This window comes from Panulirus ornatus, chromosome 23 (genome assembly GCF_036320965.1).
Source record: "Panulirus ornatus isolate Po-2019 chromosome 23, ASM3632096v1, whole genome shotgun sequence".
Lineage (NCBI taxonomy): Eukaryota > Metazoa > Arthropoda > Malacostraca > Decapoda > Palinuridae > Panulirus > Panulirus ornatus.
The window spans coordinates 11986638-12006795 of record NC_092246.1 but is presented as its reverse complement, the minus strand read 5'-3'; the positions used below and the strand labels follow the sequence as shown (position 1 = coordinate 12006795).

The 20158-nt window shown below is 39.2% G+C and overlaps 1 pseudogene; it reads left to right on the top strand.

Moving 5' to 3' along the window:
- Nucleotides 1-18092, top strand: part of LOC139756944 (transmembrane protein 214-B-like) — a 29076-nt pseudogene extending 10984 nt beyond the window's left edge.
- The last annotated feature ends 2066 nt before the right edge of the window (nucleotides 18093-20158 follow it).

Below are 20158 nucleotides of genomic sequence, written 5' to 3'. Positions count from 1 at the left end.
GATTATAAATGAGGCGCAGTTTCTCTCTCTCTCTCTCTCTCTCTCTCTCTCTCTCTCTCTCTCTCTCTCTCTCTCTCTCTCTCTCTCTCTCTCTCTCTCTCTCTCTCTCTCTCTCTCTGTTATATACCTGTGTAACAATGGCGAGCTTTCAGTCATTCAGCATGGATCCTTAATGTAGCAATGTATCAAATATTCTTGTCATCGTAAATATTGTTTGTTGGTTTACAAGTCTCAGAATTCTGGAAGAAAGATCGTCAGGACCAGTTGGATCAGTCGGCTTTCATTAGCCTAAATCCCTGCGTTAGTGCGTTAAAGCTTGTTAGAGACAGTATTCTTAAATAAGAGACGAGGGGGACTGGGCCAACTTATGCCTTAGACTAAATTTCGAGTCGTCTCGCGGCTCCAGTAGGCTACGATGTGGCCCCTGTGGTCATGGATGGACTCATAGGTTCAGTCACTGTTTGTGGCTACAGTCACACCAAGAGCATTTAACCTATATAGTCCTTGGTGGCAGGCCAGGGTGGTACTACAAGGCTCCAGATAGGGGGACAGGGAGCAGGTCAACTTACACTTCAATCGTCAAAGTCACTGTGACTGTAATGACTGATGTGTCCAGTTCTTGTTTTCAGGTTTGGGTATAAAGAGTAGAGGGATGAGGCCAAGTCAAACTTCCAGTGGTAAAATCACTGTAACTGTTATTGACTTTTTTGAAGGACTATTACGTCAAGTTAAAGGGTCTTATTTGCGAACCGATGTCCTCTGTAAGATATTACGAGTACAGTCTATATCTCTGGGGGAATGAGAGACCAGATAATGGTTATGGAGGGATGGAGATGCTAAAGGCCAAATCATGAGGTCACAGAGCTTAAATGGGACAGTGAACTGTGTCAGGCCACGAAGATAGCTGTCACGTGACGGTAATAGGCAAGGGTCACTGTTATGCAAACTGGAAGGTCAGCGATGGAATAGGTCATAATACAAATGGCACTGGAGTCATGACTAGAGGGAAGGGGTCATGGGGCGTAGTTCACAAGAGAGAGAGAGAGAGAGAGAGAGAGAGAGAGAGAGAGAGAGAGAGAGAGAGAGAGAGAGAGAGAGAGAGAGAGAGAGAGAGAGAGAGAGAGAGAGAGAGAGAGAGAGAGAGAGAGTATGATGGGTACAGCTTTTTCTTCAACCACCTCATAGAATCACATAGTCCCATTCCCAAGAAAATGTGTGAGTTCTTTCTTTCTTTCTTTCTCTCTCTCTCTCTCTCTCTCTCTCTCTCTCTCTGCACCTCAAAACATCTCGTCACAGAAGATCAAATACACTTAACCCTTACAATTGTGGCCACTCTTTATTTTCTCATAACAAACCTTCTTGCAGAATTACACAGACCAATGAGAACACGAGAATGCCACACACACAACACCACAGGATCATGACGGCACCTCCTTCCTGCATTTACTCAGAATCCTGCTACAGTTGTGCCCTGGGGCGTTGGTGGGTGTGGAACACCGTGGGAAACTCGTGGTTCAAGGATGTTGCCTTGAGGCTCCCGTTCTGCCCGGATGATGGAATCATCAAAAGACACGAGAGTAAGGAACTTATATGACTCGTCTTTGGGGAGAAATAGGATAAAACATCTCCTGATGAACTCAGAGATATCCTACGCAAAGATTAATAGAATGGAACAAAATAGGATGATTATCAAAATGATTAGTGAAAAATATCATGACTTATATCACAATCTTCAATCCTTGGGAATAAAACCAAGAAACCCTTATGGGTAAAATTTAGCTGATGCTCATATCTGAGGCAGGAAGCGTGGCAGGAAACACGCTCGTTAGGGAAACTATCATTTCACAACATCAACTTGTTTTAAGCACAGACCAGCATCATTAGCAGCAGTGTTAACAGCAGCACCAGCAGCACTAGCAAGAGTAATAAAGACAACAAAACCAGTGTCTTCTGGTACAACAGGAGCAACACTGGTATTATAGTATGTTAATCATCAGCTGGTTATGCCTGTGATAGCTGTAGCCAAATGGTAGAGCAAATAGATCTAGCAACAACAGGAGTTGTGATATCCAAAAGTAATCAGCAGTTCTGGAAGTATCAGGAGGTGTAATATTCTATTCCAATGATGGCCAAGTATGGCCCGAGGGGCCACATCCGGCTTACCAATCAATTTCATCCGAGCTCTGAGTGCGTGGTATAATTATTATATAAGTGTTGGGCTTTAAGTAAATGTAATTTATAGTGACGTGCATTTACGTAATAAAAGAAAAAAATAGTACAAATTAATTCTTACTTTTACTTTTGCGAATTAACCTGTAGTTTGTAACGTGTACATTGCACTGTTCAAGGGAGTACGCTCCAGCTATGTATAGTACACGTTCAGACTTTGCACTCACAACCAGGCCCGATTCAGCCACTATCGTGTGTCAGTTCCTCACAGGCGGCTGTGAGCTGCTATTCGTACATGGTGTATCAGTTGTTGCATTACTATGACACTGATATTGATTTCAAGACATAATAGCGCAGTCTGTTACATAGAAGAGGAAGATTGATAGTAAATGCAGAGAGTCTGATAATGATTGGACTGAAAAGCACTTTTTTGTGACAATACCAGACCAGTATACATGATATATCAAGCATCAGTCGCAGGGGGTGAAACAATACGTCACTATACATCGAAACGTGCAGAAAAAATGATGAAATTATCGGAAAAGACAAACCAGCTTTGTTGATGAAGAGGTACAGTGGACGAAAAGAAATACTAATCAAAATCAATACACACTAAGTTATACTGTCAGCGAACCAACTGCTAGATGACACAAGCCATGTAGAGACGAGCAGTTTGGAAAAGAGTGTCTTGCAACCGCAGCAGAGATTTTATTCTCTGAAAACAAATAATCATTTGTTTCTGTTATTAGTCTTTCGAGACAACCAGTTCTTCGAAGGTCTGATGATACGGCAGACAATATAGATAGACATTCTACGTGCACATTGGATAGATCTGAGTCTTATAGTATACTCATGGATGAATCTACGGACGTCAACGTACAGGTGAAGTCGTGTTCCATGATGTGACGGACACTTTACAGAATGTCGCTGGTATAACACAGGTGTAGCTCTAGCCATGAGTGGGGTGAATAACGGTGCCGTTGCGAGACTTGTGGCTGAACGAGAAAAAGAAAAGATGGAACTCTAAGACTGTTTGCACTGCATGACTCACCATATAAACTTAGGCGCCAAACGACTCAAAGTGAGTCATGTAATGCCACTCGTTATATCAACCGTCAGCTATATTTGAACACATACTCTCCATTGTGGAGAGTATGAAGAATTCTTTCAGTCATCTTGGCTCAGAATGCCACGACGTCATCTATCATCGCGAAGTGCGATGACTAAGCAGAGGAAGAATATCCAAAGAAAATTTTATGACATTCTTGATGAGGTAAGAATATTCATAGATATGCAAGGGAAGTCAGTACAAGAATTATCCAACAATAACTACCTGGCTTTTTTGACAGATCTATCTGCTCATCTTGATGAACTTCAGCACTTGGATATGGTCTGTCTTTCCATTTCAAACAAATACGCCTGGTTGAAAAATATGATGATGCATCTAGTGATAACGTCGAGGTGTGTAAAAGTACCGTCTACGAGGCCATGCTAAGAGACGCCTTTCGCAACTGTCCTCTGAAATTTGTGTCTATTATCAAAAACCTGAAGAAAGACAACAAGGCCATATAACTAAAGCTGATAAATTGAATACAGTTGTAATAATACACAAAAGTGATTATTATGAAAAATTCAAGATCCTCTAAGTGACGCTCAGACTTAAAACAAAGTTATGAACAAATCATCTAGAGACTGTCAACAGTAATTTCAATCAGAAGGTGAAACAATCTACACAAAGGTAATGATGACTTGATAAAGTAACCGTCTACAATTTTTCCTCCACTCCCGTATATGTACGATCTAATGAAGGCACACAAACCTAACCATCAAACAAGACCAATTATGAGTCCAGTTGGATCAGTTACATTATAAGCCCTCGACGGGGCTTGTGGCTTTGTTGTTCGGCCCTCTAGGTAATAGAATATCCCAGTCAGACATAAAAAATAACGAGGATCTTTTCAACAAATTGAATAACACAAATGTAAACTTCAGCGCTAGGCTAGAAAGTTCCTAGAGTCATTAATGTTCCACAAGACGACTTGGAGTTTTGGTCTAAAGAACTTGGGAAGCGCACTCTTTTCTTGTCTCCGCCTACGATAATCGAACTGATAAAGTTTAGAACAAAGATTGTTTTCAGTAGTGAGTATTGTCTACGGAGATTCAGCGTGGCTGTGGGAAATCTCCTTTCTGCCATGATGAGAGATCTCTACACGGAGGTCTTCAAAGTTAAGCTTACTCCCAGCATCATACCAGCAGATACCAAATGGTCTCGTTATGTACGTACATCACTTAAATTTGCATATGCCCGAATAATGGAGAAATCTACCATTTTCTCCATAGACTCAACAGCTTAATTACTTCCGTTAAGTTTACCTCTGAATATGAAAATGAGGTGTGCCCTGCCTTTCTCGGTTATCATGGTGGATAGATATACAGCCAGTTTAAGGTCAGCATTTTCAGAAAACCTACAAATCTCTCCTCATACATACACTCCTACCCTGCTCATCAAGATAAAGTAAGACCATCCGTGTCTAATAACCTCAGAATTACTTCCAGTGTGCCACATTTGTAGTTCAGATCTTTTTGATGGTGAAATTCAGGAAAATTTACTCCATTGCGTCGTCCTTAAGGTGTCCCAAGACCTTCTTTGATAAGCCAGAAAGACATTTATCAACTTGAAAGCGAAGGTTGACTACTGAAAACAAGGGAGACGTATAGCACCAAAAGCCTAGTCCTGACGTATCACAATAACTTCCTAGCACTGCTAAAGCTATTCAAAGAATCTAATATCTCTATTGTATTTAGAATAACAATACAGTGAGAAACTTGCTCATAAAAAGATCGCCTGAAAATGCAGATGTTTCTGTTTACCAGATACTTTGTAAGAAATGTAGAAAAAAGTACGTAAGACAAAGAGGAAATGAATTTAATAATAGGCGGCATCATCAAAATGCTCGTATTGACAAGAATCAAGTGTTGTACTGCTGCGTATACAAGACTTCAGCCACGCTGTTGCTTAGACCAAAGCTCAGAAAGCTGTACATTGTCAATCAACTGTAGATGGAAATATCATAGAATCTAGCAAAATTAAACACAACATACCAAACAAACTCAACATAAGTCTAAACATATACATATATATATATATATATATATATATATATATATATATATATATATATATATATATATATATATATATATATATATACATGTATATATATATATATATATATATATATATATATATATATATATATATATATATATATATATATATATATATATATATATATTTATACATATATATATATATATATATATATATATATATATATATATATATATTATTTTTTTTTTATTTTTTATTATACTTTGTCGCTGTCTCCCGCGTTTGGGAGGTAGCGCAAGGAAACAGACGAATGAAATGCCCCCCCCATACACATGTATATACATACGTCCACACACGCAAATATACATACCTACACAGCTTTCCATGGTTTACCCCAGACGCTTCACATGCCTTGATTCAATCCACTGACAGCACGTCAACCCCGGTATACCACATCGCTCCAATTCACTCTATTCCTTGCCCTCCTTTCACCCTCCTGCATGTTCAGGCCCCGATCACACAAAATCTTTTTCACTCCATCTTTCCACCTCCAATTTGGTCTCCCTCTTCTCCTCGTTCCCTCCACCTCCGACACATATATCCTCTTGGTCAATCTTTCCTCACTCATTCTCTCCATGTGCCCAAACCACTTCAAAACACCCTCTTCTGCTCTCTCAACCACGCTCTTTTTATTTCCACACATCTCTCTTACCCTTACGTTACTCACTCGATCAAACCACCTCACACCACACATTGTCCTCAAACATCTCATTTCCAGCACATCCATCCTCCTGCGCACAACTCTATCCATAGCCCACGCCTCGCAACCATACAACATTGTTGGAACCACTATTCCTTCAAACATACCCATTTTTGCTTTCCGAGATAATGTTCTCGACTTCCACACATTCTTCAAGGCCCCCAGGATTTTCGCCCCCTCCCCCACCCTATGATCCACTTCCGCTTCCATGTTTCCATCCGCTGCCAGATCCACTCCCAGATATCTAAAACACTTCACTTCCTCCAGTTTTTCTCCATTCAAACTCACCTCCCAATTGACTTGACCCTCAACCCTACTGTACCTAATAACCTTGCTCTTATTCACATTTACTCTTAACTTTCTTCTTCCACACACTTTACCAAACTCAGTCACCAGCTTCTGCAGTTTCTCACATGAATCAGCCACCAGCGCTGTATCATCAGCGAACGACAACTGACTCACTTCCCAAGCTCTCTCATCCCCAACAGACTTCATACTTGCCCCTCTTTCCAAAACTCTTGCATTTACCTCCCTAACAACCCCATCCATAAACAAATCAAACAACCATGGAGACATCACACACCCCTGCCGCAAACTTACATATATATATATATATATATATATATATATATATATATATATATATATATATATATATATATATATATATATATATATATATATATATATATATATATATATATATATATATATATATATATATTTTTTTTTTAAACTATTTGCCATTTCACGCATTAGCGAGGTAGCGCTAAGAACAGAGGACTGGGCCTTTTTTGGAATATCCTCACCTGGCCCCCCTCTGTTCCTTCTTTTGGAAAATTAAAAAAAAAAAAAAAAAAAAAAAAAAACGAGAGGGGAGGAATTCCAGTCCCCCGCTCCCTCCCCTTTTAGTCGCCTTCTACGACACGCAGGGAATACGTGGGAAGTATTCTTAAACCCCTATATATATATATATATATATATATATATATATATATATATATATATATATTAGATCCTCTCGTAATCATTAGAAGTGTTTACATACACAAGTTTTCTAAGAAATGTCCACTCGATAGCATAGAACCAATTATTTCATAGGAATAAAACATGTCAACATTTCCTCCAGCCTGTGAAATAGCGCACGTTCCATGGATGAGGAATGGCTTTAAGGGCAATGTTCGTTGATCTAATTTTCTGTAATGGGACATTATTGTGCAAGCTTTAATTCCCGTCGAGTCACCTTCACGGACGCAGTTATGCTCTCTGGGTGAGTTACATTAAGATTCATAGATTCATACCAAGTGTTAGTGTGGATGACAGTACTGCATGATCTGAGATGACCATCTGACGCACATGGTCATCCAAATCATACAGTATATATATATATATATATATATATATATATATATATATATATATATATATACATATATATATATATATATATATATATATATATATATATATATATATATATTCCTATGAGTCCACGGGGAAAATGAAACACGAAAAGTTCCCAAATGCACTTTCGTGTAATAGTCACATCATCAGGGGAGACACAAGAGACACAAGACACATATTTTGGACATGTTTACCAAATGGCGTCCTAGCTTCGTCTCTTCGATGTATATCAACTGACTGTTATATTTCTCTCTTGTGTCTCCCCATGATGTGACTATTACACGAAAGTGCACTTGGGAACTTTTCGTGTTTCATTTTCCCCGTGGACTCATAGAAATATCTTGATCACGCTCAAAATTGTGATCCTTTCCAATATATATATATATATATATATATATATATATATATATATATATATATATATATATATATATATATATATGTATATATATATATATATATATATATATATATATATATATATATATATATATATATATCCCCCTTGTTTAGCCAAGTCCCCAGTTTATCGACCACCCGTAGGGAAGAACGAACAGCTGGGTTGATTGTGGACCTATTGCTGCAACCAGGATTCGAATCTATGCCCTCGATCCCAGGGGGCCCGGGCATGCATCATGGTCAGCAAGGATATCTGCTACACTATGGAGGTCCAAATTCGGAGTTTTCACGTACGGAAATAAACATTTGAGAGGTTGCATTTATAGCTGCATTTCTTTCACTAAGGGCACGTGTTTGTGTATTAGCATAATTCTTGAGTAAAGGTATGCCTATATCTCTGTCTTTGCTAATTTTGGAAGGGGGGAAGATAATTCCATTATTCAAAAATGTCATTTCCATTTTCAGCAATCATGATTCCGCGCTGTTGACATACTCCTGGGATGTCTACCCTGCAACTTGCTAGGCAAAGAGCTCTCATCATAAGCGTAAACAATGTCTTACATCTTTTCAATTTTGGCCTTGGCTTAAGTTCTATAAGGATCAAAGTATAATCTATTTTAATTCTAGTATCTACGGTAATTCTCTATCGACATATGCACGATCACTTCCTCGGTAAACATGATAAAGAGAAGTTGAGGGAATATCTGTACTCCACTCCAGGAACCTTGACATTTCTACGTACACGTCTGTGTTTCAGTCCTCGCTTTACACTATCCCTAATGTTACAAGCTGAAATATCTCGAGGATTTCTGTCGTTTGCAACTGAATGAAAGCAGACGATTCATCACTGGATGCCCATCCTCTCAGACTGCTAAGCACACGATGCTATTCTTCGTTTATCATAATTTCCTTCATTTCTAATTTAGTGATCTGTTATCTTGTGTAAATACTCACCAGTACTATAAAATATCTGTTCGTATAGCATTTCAGCAGTCGAGAAGATATACCAGAAAAAGAGATAATTTGATCCAAGCAACCTAAATTTTATGGTAGTGGGACATTAATATATCCGCTAAACACCAATAGAATCATCCACAGTACTATTAGTAAACACAGTGAGTGAGATACACAAGTGTTCTCTCAGTGCCGTGATTACATTCACTTGTTTTCCCTTGTAAGTAATCAATTCTGGGTGTCATTTTGAGTTGTTCATCTCGCGCTGGGGAAGACCTGGCGAGCCGGTGGTTTGTTGTGCTTAATACCAGGGATTTGATCAGTAATAACCATCATCTGCTGGCCCGGTGGTGGGTGGTGGGGCAAGCACAGTGGCTGGAAAAGATAAACCGCTCGTACCTCAATTATCCTGAGGGGCGAATGGCCCTCATTTGTTCCCAGTGACTTTCTCCTTTCAAGACAGACGTTGGATGGCTCTGTATTGTCCCTCGGAGAGTAAAATGGCATAATTTGGATAGCTGTCAACCCGTCAGGAGGATGTCCCTCTCCGCTGACAGTCAGATGAACCCACCCCCCCACACTTCACTCTATTTTGTCTACGTTCGTTTAATTTCTGGTCTGGTACAGCAAGCAGCGTGGTGGGGCTGCGTTGCCGTCATGGGCTGGAAATTCTCTTCACGCTTTAGTGATGCGCTGTGATAATCAAATTACCTGGAATGGACGCCAACGTTTCGGGGGGGAAAAAAATAATGGGGAATGGATATACACGTACGGGAAATTATTGGGCAGTGCTCGTTGCTTGATGCAAATGGACTCGGATATCAGTCAGTTTAAAGGTACATACATGACATGCTACGCAGGTCATGAAGAATGGCGTTTGTGGAAAAAGCACGAATCACTGGAAGCAGAGTTGAGTTTATTCCAGGGAATGATTACAAGGGAAAGTGAGACGAGGAGAAAGCTCTTTTTATGGTGAGGTTCCATGTGGTGAGGAGGGAGATCTACCTCAGGAGAAAGACATCCTGAAAAGCATGAAAAAAATAAACCCGTGGAAGCGTGATGGTGGGAAGGTCTTCCTGAAAATGAAGCGGGTTATCGCTGAGGGAACGAGAGGAAACAAATCTGCCAAATGAGACGTAAGTATAGATATTTGGATGCATGAAATAATGGCAGCGACATTAGATCAGATCAGACAATCAGATTGAAGCAGTATATATATATATATATATATATATATATATATATATATATATATATATATATATATATATATATATATATATATATATATATATACACTCTTTTTTTCATACATATTCGGTATTTCCCGCATTAGCGAGGTATCGTTAATAACAGAGGGCTGAGCCATAAAGGGAATATCCTCACTTGCCCCACTTCCCTATCTATTCCTTCTTTTGGAAAATTAAAAACGGGAAGGAAGGATTCCCAACCTCCCCACTCTCTCCCCTTTTAGAATACGTAAGGAAGTATTCTTTCTCCCCTATCTCCATGGCTATATATATTTTCTTTTCTTTCTCTCATACTATTCGCCATTTCCCGCGTTAGCGAGGTAGCGTTAAGAACAGAGGACTGGACCTTTCAGGGAATATCCTCACCTGGCCCCCTTCTCTGTTCCTTCTTTTGGAAAATTAAAAAAAAAAACGAGAGGGGAGGATTTCCAGTTGTTGTTCGCTGATGATATAGCGTTAATGGCTGATTCGGATGAGAAACTGCAGAAATTGGTGACTGAGTTTGGTAAAGCGTGTGAAAGAAGAAAGCTGAGAGTAAATGTGAAAAAGAGCAAGGTTATTAGGTACAGTAGGGTTGAGGGACAAATCATTTGGGAGGTACGTCTGAATGGAAAAAACTGGAGAAAGTGAAGTGTTTTAGACATCTGGTAGTGGATTTGGCAGCGGATGGAACCATGCAAGCGGAAGTGAGTCACAGGGTAAGTGAGGGGCCAAAGGTTCTGGGAGCGTTGAGTAATGCGAGGAAGTCGAGAACGTTACCTCGGAAAGCAAAAATGGTTATGTTTGAAGTAATAGTGGTTCCAACAATGTTATATGGTTGTGAGGCATGGGCTATAGACAGGGTTGTGCGGAGGAGGGTGGATGTGTTGGAAATGAGATGTTTGTGGACAATATGTGGTGTGAGGTGGTTTGATCGAGTAAGTAATGAGAGGGTAAGAGAGATCTGTGGTAATAAATGAGTGTGGTTGAGAGAGCAGAAGGGGGTATATTGAAATAGTTTGGTCACATGGAGAGAATGAGTGATGAAAGATTGACAAAGAGGATATATATGTCAGAGGTGGAGGGAACGAGAAGTGGGAGACCAAATTGGAGGTGGAAGGACGGAGTGAAAAAGATTTTGAACAATCAGGGCCTGAACATACAGGAGGATGAAAGGCGTGCAAGGAACAGAGTGAATTGGAACGATGTGGTATACCGGGGTCGACATGCTGTCAATGCATTGAACCAGGGTTTGTGAAGTGTCTAGGGTAAACCATGGAAAGTTCTGTGGGGCCTGGATGTGGAAAGGGAGCTGTGGTTTCGATGCATTACACATGACAGCTAGAGACTGAATGTGAACGAATGTATCCTTTTTTTGTCTTTTCCTAGCGCCACCTCGCGCGCACGCGGGGGGGAGGGGGTGCTATATATATATATATATATATATATATATATATATATATATATATATATATATATAATATATATTCCTATGAGTCCACGGGGAAAATGAAACACGAAAAGTTCCCAAATGCACTTTCGTGTAATAGTCACATCATCAGGGGAGACACAAGAGACACAAGACACATATTTTGGACATGTTTACCAAATGGCGTCCTAGCTTCGTCTCTTCGATGTATATCAACTGACTGTTATATTTCTCTCTTGTGTCTCCCCATGATGTGACTATTACACGAAAGTGCACTTGGGAACTTTTCGTGTTTCATTTTCCCCGTGGACTCATAGAAATATCTTGATCACGCGTAAAATTGTGATCCTTTCCAATATATATATATATATATATATATAATATATATATATATATATATATATATATATATATATATATATATATATATATATGTATATATATATATATATATAATATATATATATATATATATATATATATTATATATATAATCCCCCTTGTTTAGCCAAGTACCCAGTTTATCGACCACCCTTAGGGAAGGACGAACAGCTGGGTTGATTGTGGACCTATTGCTGCAACCAGGATTCGAATCTATGCCCTCGATCCCAGGGGGCCCGGGCATGCATCATGGTCAGCAAGGATATCTGCTACACTATGGAGGTCCAAATTCGGAGTTTTCACGTACGGAAATAAACATTTGAGAGGTTGCATTTATAGCTGCATTTCTTTCACTAAGGGCACGTGTTTGTGTATTAGCATAATTCTTGAGTAAAGGTATGCCTATATCTCTGTCTTTGCTAATTTTGGAAGGGGGGAAGATAATTCCATTATTCAAAAATGTCATTTCCATTTTCAGCAATCATGATTCCGCGCTGTTGACATACTCCTGGGATGTCTACCCTGCAACTTGCTAGGCAAAGAGCTCTCATCATAAGCGTAAACAATGTCTTACATCTTTTCAATTTTGGCCTTGGCTTAAGTTCTATAAGGATCAAAGTATAATCTATTTTAATTCTAGTATCTACGGTAATTCTCTATCGACATATGCACGATCACTTCCTCGGTAAACATGAGAAAGAGAAGTATGTACTCCACTCCAGGAACCTTGACATTTCTACGTACACGTCTGTGTTTCAGTCCTCGCTTTACACTATCCCTAATGTTACAAGCTGAAATATCTCGAGGATTTCTGTCGTTTGCAACTGAATGAAAGCAGACGATTCATCACTGGATGCCCATCCTCTCAGACTGCTAAGCACACGATGCTATTCTTCGTTTATCATAATTTCCTTCATTTCTAATTTAGTGATCTGTTATCTTACGTAAATACTCACCAGTACTATAAAAAAATCTGTTCGTATAGCATTTCAGCAGTCGAGAAGATATGCCAGAAAAAGAGATAATTTGATCCAAGCAACCTAAATTTTATGGTAGTGGGACATTAATATATCCGCTAAACACCAATAGAATCATCCACAGTACTATTAGTAAACACAGTGAGTGAGATACACAAGTGTTCTCTCAGTGCCGTGATTACATTCACTTGTTTTCCCTTGTAAGTAATCAATTCTGGGTGTCATTTTGAGTTGTTCATCTCGCGCTGGGGAAGACCTGGCGAGCCGGTGGTTTGTTGTGCTTAATACCAGGGATTTGATCAGTAATAACCATCATCTGCTGGCCCGGTGGTGGGTGGTGGGGCAAGCACAGTGGCTGGAAAAGATAAACCGCTCGTACCTCAATTATCCTGAGGGGCGAATGGCCCTCATTTGTTCCCAGTGACTTTCTCCTTTCAAGACAGACGTTGGATGGCTCTGTATTGTCCCTCGGAGAGTAAAATGGCATAATTTGGAGAGCTGTCAACCCGTCAGGAGGATGTCCCTCTCCGCTGACAGTCAGATGAACCCACCCCCCCCACACTTCACTCTATTTTGTCTACGTTCGTTTAATTTCTGGTCTGGTACAGCAAGCAGCGTGGTGGGGCTGCGTTGCCGTCATGGGCTGGAAATTCTCTTCACGCTTTAGTGATGCGCTGTGATAATCAAATTACCTGGAATGGACGCCAACGTTTCGGGGGGGAAAAAAATAATGGGGAATGGATATACACGTACGGGAAATTATTGGGCAGTGCTCGTTGCTTGATGCAAATGGACTCGGATATCAGTCAGTTTAAAGGTACATACATGACATGCTACGCAGGTCATGAAGAATGGCGTTTGTGGAAAAAGCACGAATCACTGGAAGCAGAGTTGAGTTTATTCCAGGGAATGATTACAAGGGAAAGTGAGACGAGGAGAAAGCTCTTTTTATGGTGAGGTTCCATGTGGTGAGGAGGGAGATCTACCTCAGGAGAAAGACATCCTGAAAAGCACGAAAAAAATAAACCCGTGGAAGCGTGATGGTGGGAAGGTCTTCCTGAAAATGAAGCGGGTTATCGCTGAGGGAACGAGAGGAAACAAATCTGCCAAATGAGACGTAAGTATAGATATTTGGATGCATGAAATAATGGCAGCGACATTAGATCAGATCAGACAATCAGATTGAAGCAGTATATATATATATATATATATATATATATATATATATATATATATATATATATATATATATATATATATATATATATATATATACACTCTTTTTTTCATACATATTCGGTATTTCCCGCATTAGCGAGGTATCGTTAATAACAGAGGGCTGAGCCATAAAGGGAATATCCTCACTTGCCCCACTTCCCTATCTATTCCTTCTTTTGGAAAATTAAAAACGGGAAGGAAGGATTCCCAACCTCCCCACTCTCTCCCCTTTTAGAATACGTAAGGAAGTATTCTTTCTCCCCTATCTCCATGGCTATATATATTTTCTTTTCTTTCTCTCATACTATTCGCCATTTCCCGCGTTAGCGAGGTAGCGTTAAGAACAGAGGACTGGACCTTTCAGGGAATATCCTCACCTGGCCCCCTTCTCTGTTCCTTCTTTTGGAAAATTAAAAAAAAAAACGAGAGGGGAGGATTTCCAGTTGTTGTTCGCTGATGATATAGCGTTAATGGCTGATTCGGATGAGAAACTGCAGAAATTGGTGACTGAGTTTGGTAAAGCGTGTGAAAGAAGAAAGCTGAGAGTAAATGTGAAAAAGAGCAAGGTTATTAGGTACAGTAGGGTTGAGGGACAAATCATTTGGGAGGTACGTCTGAATGGAAAAAACTGGAGAAAGTGAAGTGTTTTAGACATCTGGTAGTGGATTTGGCAGCGGATGGAACCATGCAAGCGGAAGTGAGTCACAGGGTAAGTGAGGGGCCAAAGGTTCTGGGAGCGTTGAGTAATGCGAGGAAGTCGAGAACGTTACCTCGGAAAGCAAAAATGGTTATGTTTGAAGTAATAGTGGTTCCAACAATGTTATATGGTTGTGAGGCATGGGCTATAGACAGGGTTGTGCGGAGGAGGGTGGATGTGTTGGAAATGAGATGTTTGTGGACAATATGTGGTGTGAGGTGGTTTGATCGAGTAAGTAATGAGAGGGTAAGAGAGATCTGTGGTAATAAATGAGTGTGGTTGAGAGAGCAGAAGGGGGTATATTGAAATAGTTTGGTCACATGGAGAGAATGAGTGATGAAAGATTGACAAAGAGGATATATATGTCAGAGGTGGAGGGAACGAGAAGTGGGAGACCAAATTGGAGGTGGAAGGACGGAGTGAAAAAGATTTTGAACAATCAGGGCCTGAACATACAGGAGGATGAAAGGCGTGCAAGGAACAGAGTGAATTGGAACGATGTGGTATACCGGGGTCGACATGCTGTCAATGCATTGAACCAGGGTTTGTGAAGTGTCTAGGGTAAACCATGGAAAGTTCTGTGGGGCCTGGATGTGGAAAGGGAGCTGTGGTTTTCGATGCATTACACATGACAGCTAGAGACTGAATGTGAACGAATGTATCCTTTTTTTGTCTTTTCCTAGCGCCACCTCGCGCGCACGCGGGGGGGAGGGGGGGTGCTATATATATATATATATATATATATATATATATATATATATATATATATATATATATATATGTATTTTTTTTTATTTTTTTTTTTGCTTTGTCGCTGTCTCCCGCGTTTGCGAAGTAGCGCAAGGAAACAGACGAAAGAAATGGCCCAACCCACCCTCATACAACATGCATATACATACGTCCACACACGCAAATATACATACCTACACAGCTTTCCATGGTTTACCCCGGACGCTTCACATGCCCTGATTCAATCCACTGACAGCACGTCAACCCCGGTATACCACATCGATCCAATTCACTCTATTCCTTGCCCTCCTTTCACTCTCCTGCATGTTCAGGCCCCGATCACACAAAATCTTTTTCACTCCATCTTTCCACCTCCAATTTGGTCTCCCACTTCTCCTCGTTCCCTCCACCTCCGACATATATATATATATATATATATATATATATATATATATATATATATATATATATATATATATATATATATATATATATATCCCTGGGGATAGGGGATTAAGAATACTTTCCACGTATTCCCTGCGTGTCGTAGAAGGCGACTAAAAGGGGAGGGAGCGGGGGGCTGGAAATCCTCCCCTCTCGTTTTTTTTTTTTTAATTTTCCAAAAGAAGGAACAGAGGGGGCCAGGTGAGGATATTCCAAAAAAGGCCCAGTCCTCTGTTCTAAACGCTACCTCGCTAACGCGGGAAATGGTGAATAGTTTGAAAGAAAGATATATATATATATATATATATATATATATATATATATATATATATATATATATATATATATATTCCTATGAGTCCACGGGGAAAATGAAACACGATAAGTTCCCATGTGCACTTTCGTGTAATAATCACATCATCAGGGGAGACACAAGAGAGAAATACAAGTCAGTTGATATACATCGAAGAGACGAAGCTAGGACGCCATTTGGTAAACATGTGATTGTCCAAAATATACAACGAGCGTTCATAAACTTATCATTTTTACAAAGTTTATCAATAGAGTTATCTAATTTGTATAGACCATCACTAATTTGAAGATCATAATTCTTTGTGTACTTAATAATAGAAGTTTAAGTTTAGCATATACAGAAAACACACCAATGTATGCTCATATATCCATTATTACTCATCTCAACATGACAGAGTTAAACTATCATCATTTCAATCTATGTTCCTTAGGGCATTACGTATTTGCAGTTCAGAGTTTATTGATGATGAGTTTGAGAAGATGTATTCTAGTGTGTGTGTGTGTGTGTGTGTGTGAAATGGGTGTATGTATTCTCTGATGTACATAGAACTGAATACAGCAGCATGTTTACTGTTATTGGTCTTCTCTTTTATGCTCTAATTTTCTCAACATTGTTCTAACATCAGATGGATGATGAAAACCAGCTTTCCAAAATTATCCATTTTCTTTCAGTCAAGCTTTCGTCTTTACGGAGGCATCATCAGGAATCTACAAAAAAGAGAGAAGAAACTGCTTTACAAAATTTGGATATGAAATGTAAAACGCAAACAACATATATATAAGAATCACAGTACATAGATCGTAAAAAATTGAGGGAAAACACTATACACCATACAAATTAACAATATCATGACGGATAGGGTGAGTTACAGCCTAGATACGAAATATGGATACAGAAATATCTGCGAAAATAATATAAGAGTTACACAGAACAATCTTACACCAAGCAGGAATATAGACAGTCCATCACTGAGGTTAGGTCGGGTTCGTTTGATTCTCTCCGACTTTTGTAACCCAGGAGCGGGTTGGTCAGTGACTTGTTCCCCTTTTCCTAAAATGGCGTTTTGTTTACGTCCTATTGAAAGGGCATTGAAGACCTGTATGGCGGTCATCAAAATCCAGTCAACCCTTAGATGTGGACAAAATGATACCTGTAGAACAAAGGGGGAGAACAGGAACACCGCTGCTGACAGAAAGGGATGGTTGAAGAGAGGGTATGCCAGGAGAACTGATGAAACGGATGATTCCACTCTGGTCAACAGAGAGGCGGAGAAAGAATAATTACACACTAGAGAGGATAAAACCCCTGTTGACATGAAATAGCTGCTCGCAAGAAAAGTAATGACGGTACACCTATACAACACTCCTAGTTTCTAGGAAACAGACTTTGTGATGTTGAGTAGGTGAGATTTCCAGGGTAGAGGATGCGGTTATGTCCAACATTTTTATGTTATTACAAGGTTTATTAGTTATGCACAATATTTCTACATAATTAAAGTTTAGATCGTGGTGTTTTGAAACTGAGCAAATGGAAACGAATGATTCTTAGATAGAGATATAGGGAGAAATTGCTCTTTAGCACTATTAGATTAAGTTACTGCATCAAGCATAAAAGATAATAAGGTTAGAAATAGAAGGGAGATCATTTAGAGAGAGAAGAAACAGCGTAGGTGACTGGACAGTACCATAAGGAACTCCACAAATTGTAAGTTTCTGCTTCATCTTTACGCAATTGACATGTGCCATGTTCCATGACGTAAACAATGTACCGAAAACGTCTTTTTATTTTTCTTCTCATTTCAGTGTCAGGCCTTCACCGATGAACACGAAAGAGAAGCTGAATCTTGTTTCTTAAGGTATAAAGAAGCTGGAAAATAGAAAAAAAAATCTTCGGGCTTCTAAAAACCATATTGTATATGTAATTTATTCGTAACACTTCACCCTTGAATTCCTGCGACTAACTACTTCAGTCTGCTACTAAGAGCTTATATCTTAAAGCTACATTAAATTTCTTCGATAATTATCACATAGATAACCATTTATACTGTGGTATCCAAGGGGTATCACAGTGAAAAAAGGGAGGAAAGATAATGCAACTTAAGATAGATATCCCAAGCATTGTATTCCTATGTGTCTCAGACCACAACAAATGTTTACGGTCCAAAGAACATTCAAGTGATCTTTTCCCAATGGAATGTAACCCTGTAATATAACCTAAGTTACGATGCGATAGATATTTCAGTAACGGTATGATTTTCCACTTATGGAGACACCATACTGTCTTACCGCACCCAGATGTTGTGAGTAAGAAAGAACACTTCGTAAGATATATGATGTTATACACACCACATGTGTCAGCTAGTTATTGAAATGAAATATCAATCGAAGAGTGGGAGAATCTTTCTATTATTTATTGACATAAATCCCTTCTTAAGAACGAATTTCCATTTACCTCTAAACTGTGAATAGAAATGAATAATATACGACTGGAATGGATAACATTGTCATATGTACAAGCAGATGATAACTCTAAAGGGCTGGTAAGACATGTCGAAAGATCATAATTATCATATCGATCAGCGATGAAAGATGAAGTTAATTCAATACTCTTTGGCTTAAAGATTGAAAGGGAAAGGAGGCAATATGTGTATAGGAAGGCGGAACTTTGAGGGAATGGAAATGGTGAAAAGTTGTTGCTGCCATATTAATACGTTATGTATCCATACAATAGATATTTGTATCAAGAATGTGGAAGATTTAGTCACTGCTAATTAGATTGTAACTGTGGACAGTAGCTTGAAGAAATATGTTTTGGATCTCAAAGTTAACATGAATCTAAGAATGTCATCAAGATGCTTAGTGTAAGATGTTTTGTTGGCATAATGCAAGGGTAGAAAAAAGAAAGAACTGATACAAAAATGGTCTAGACGCATTATATCTCGATATCTTTAACATATTACTTAACTAAAGAGTTAAGATAAGGGTTACACAGCAGTTCTTAGTGTGATTTTCGTCGTAATCGTTCATATCTGGCAAATTGGCTTGATTCCTTTTATTACGATCAACATCTATAAAAGAAAAGCTGTTGATGCCGTTCTTCTTGTATTTTGTAGTTAGCATTCGATGAAGTTCCGCATTACTAATATGATATAGTAGGAATGTATTTCGGTGGTTAGACATAACAAGTGGTGTGCTGCAGGGAGGAGCCTTAGAACCTTTCTGTTTTCTAATGTATATCAATGACATATGCCGTACTACACATTAGTGACACATTAGGTGTCCAAGTTCGCTGGTGGTGCTAAGATGATAGAGTTAATCAAGATATCCAACATGCACAGCAGTTATCTGACTTAAATAGACTTTGTTTGCTGTGGCAAATGAGTCCTCTTTATCGATAAGTGCAATCTCTACACCTCAGCAGGAATAGCAATAAGACTAGGTATGATATGAACTTGGTTGAGCCACAAAACGTAAGTGAATAAGACATAGAAGAGATCGCCGATGAGCTAAGGCCAAGTAAACAGTGTATAATAGTTGCAAAAAACGGCGGAAAATTTTTTGGGGGTGATTAAGTTCAAATCAGAAATACTTAGAAAGATGTATGAAACATACAGGATCTAAGGAACAGATCAAACTAAGCAGCACCAGTATGGTCACCCCACTGGGGGAGACAAATACGCTGGAGCGGTTCAGAGAATGACAGAACTTCAAACGAAACCCATTCAAGTTACTGAAACTAATCATCAGTTTTTACTGTTAATTGGTGCGATTTCACCTGCAATGTCAAGCTCAAGTTTTGGTCGCCCAGTACATAGAATAGTGATCAGCTTTGCCTAACCAAGAGTGAATCCTCATACCGAGAAAGAGATCCTCTTGAACAGGTCGTTCAGACGATATAAATTCTAAATTTAACTTTGACGGTGTAATGTGAGGATTTGATGTCA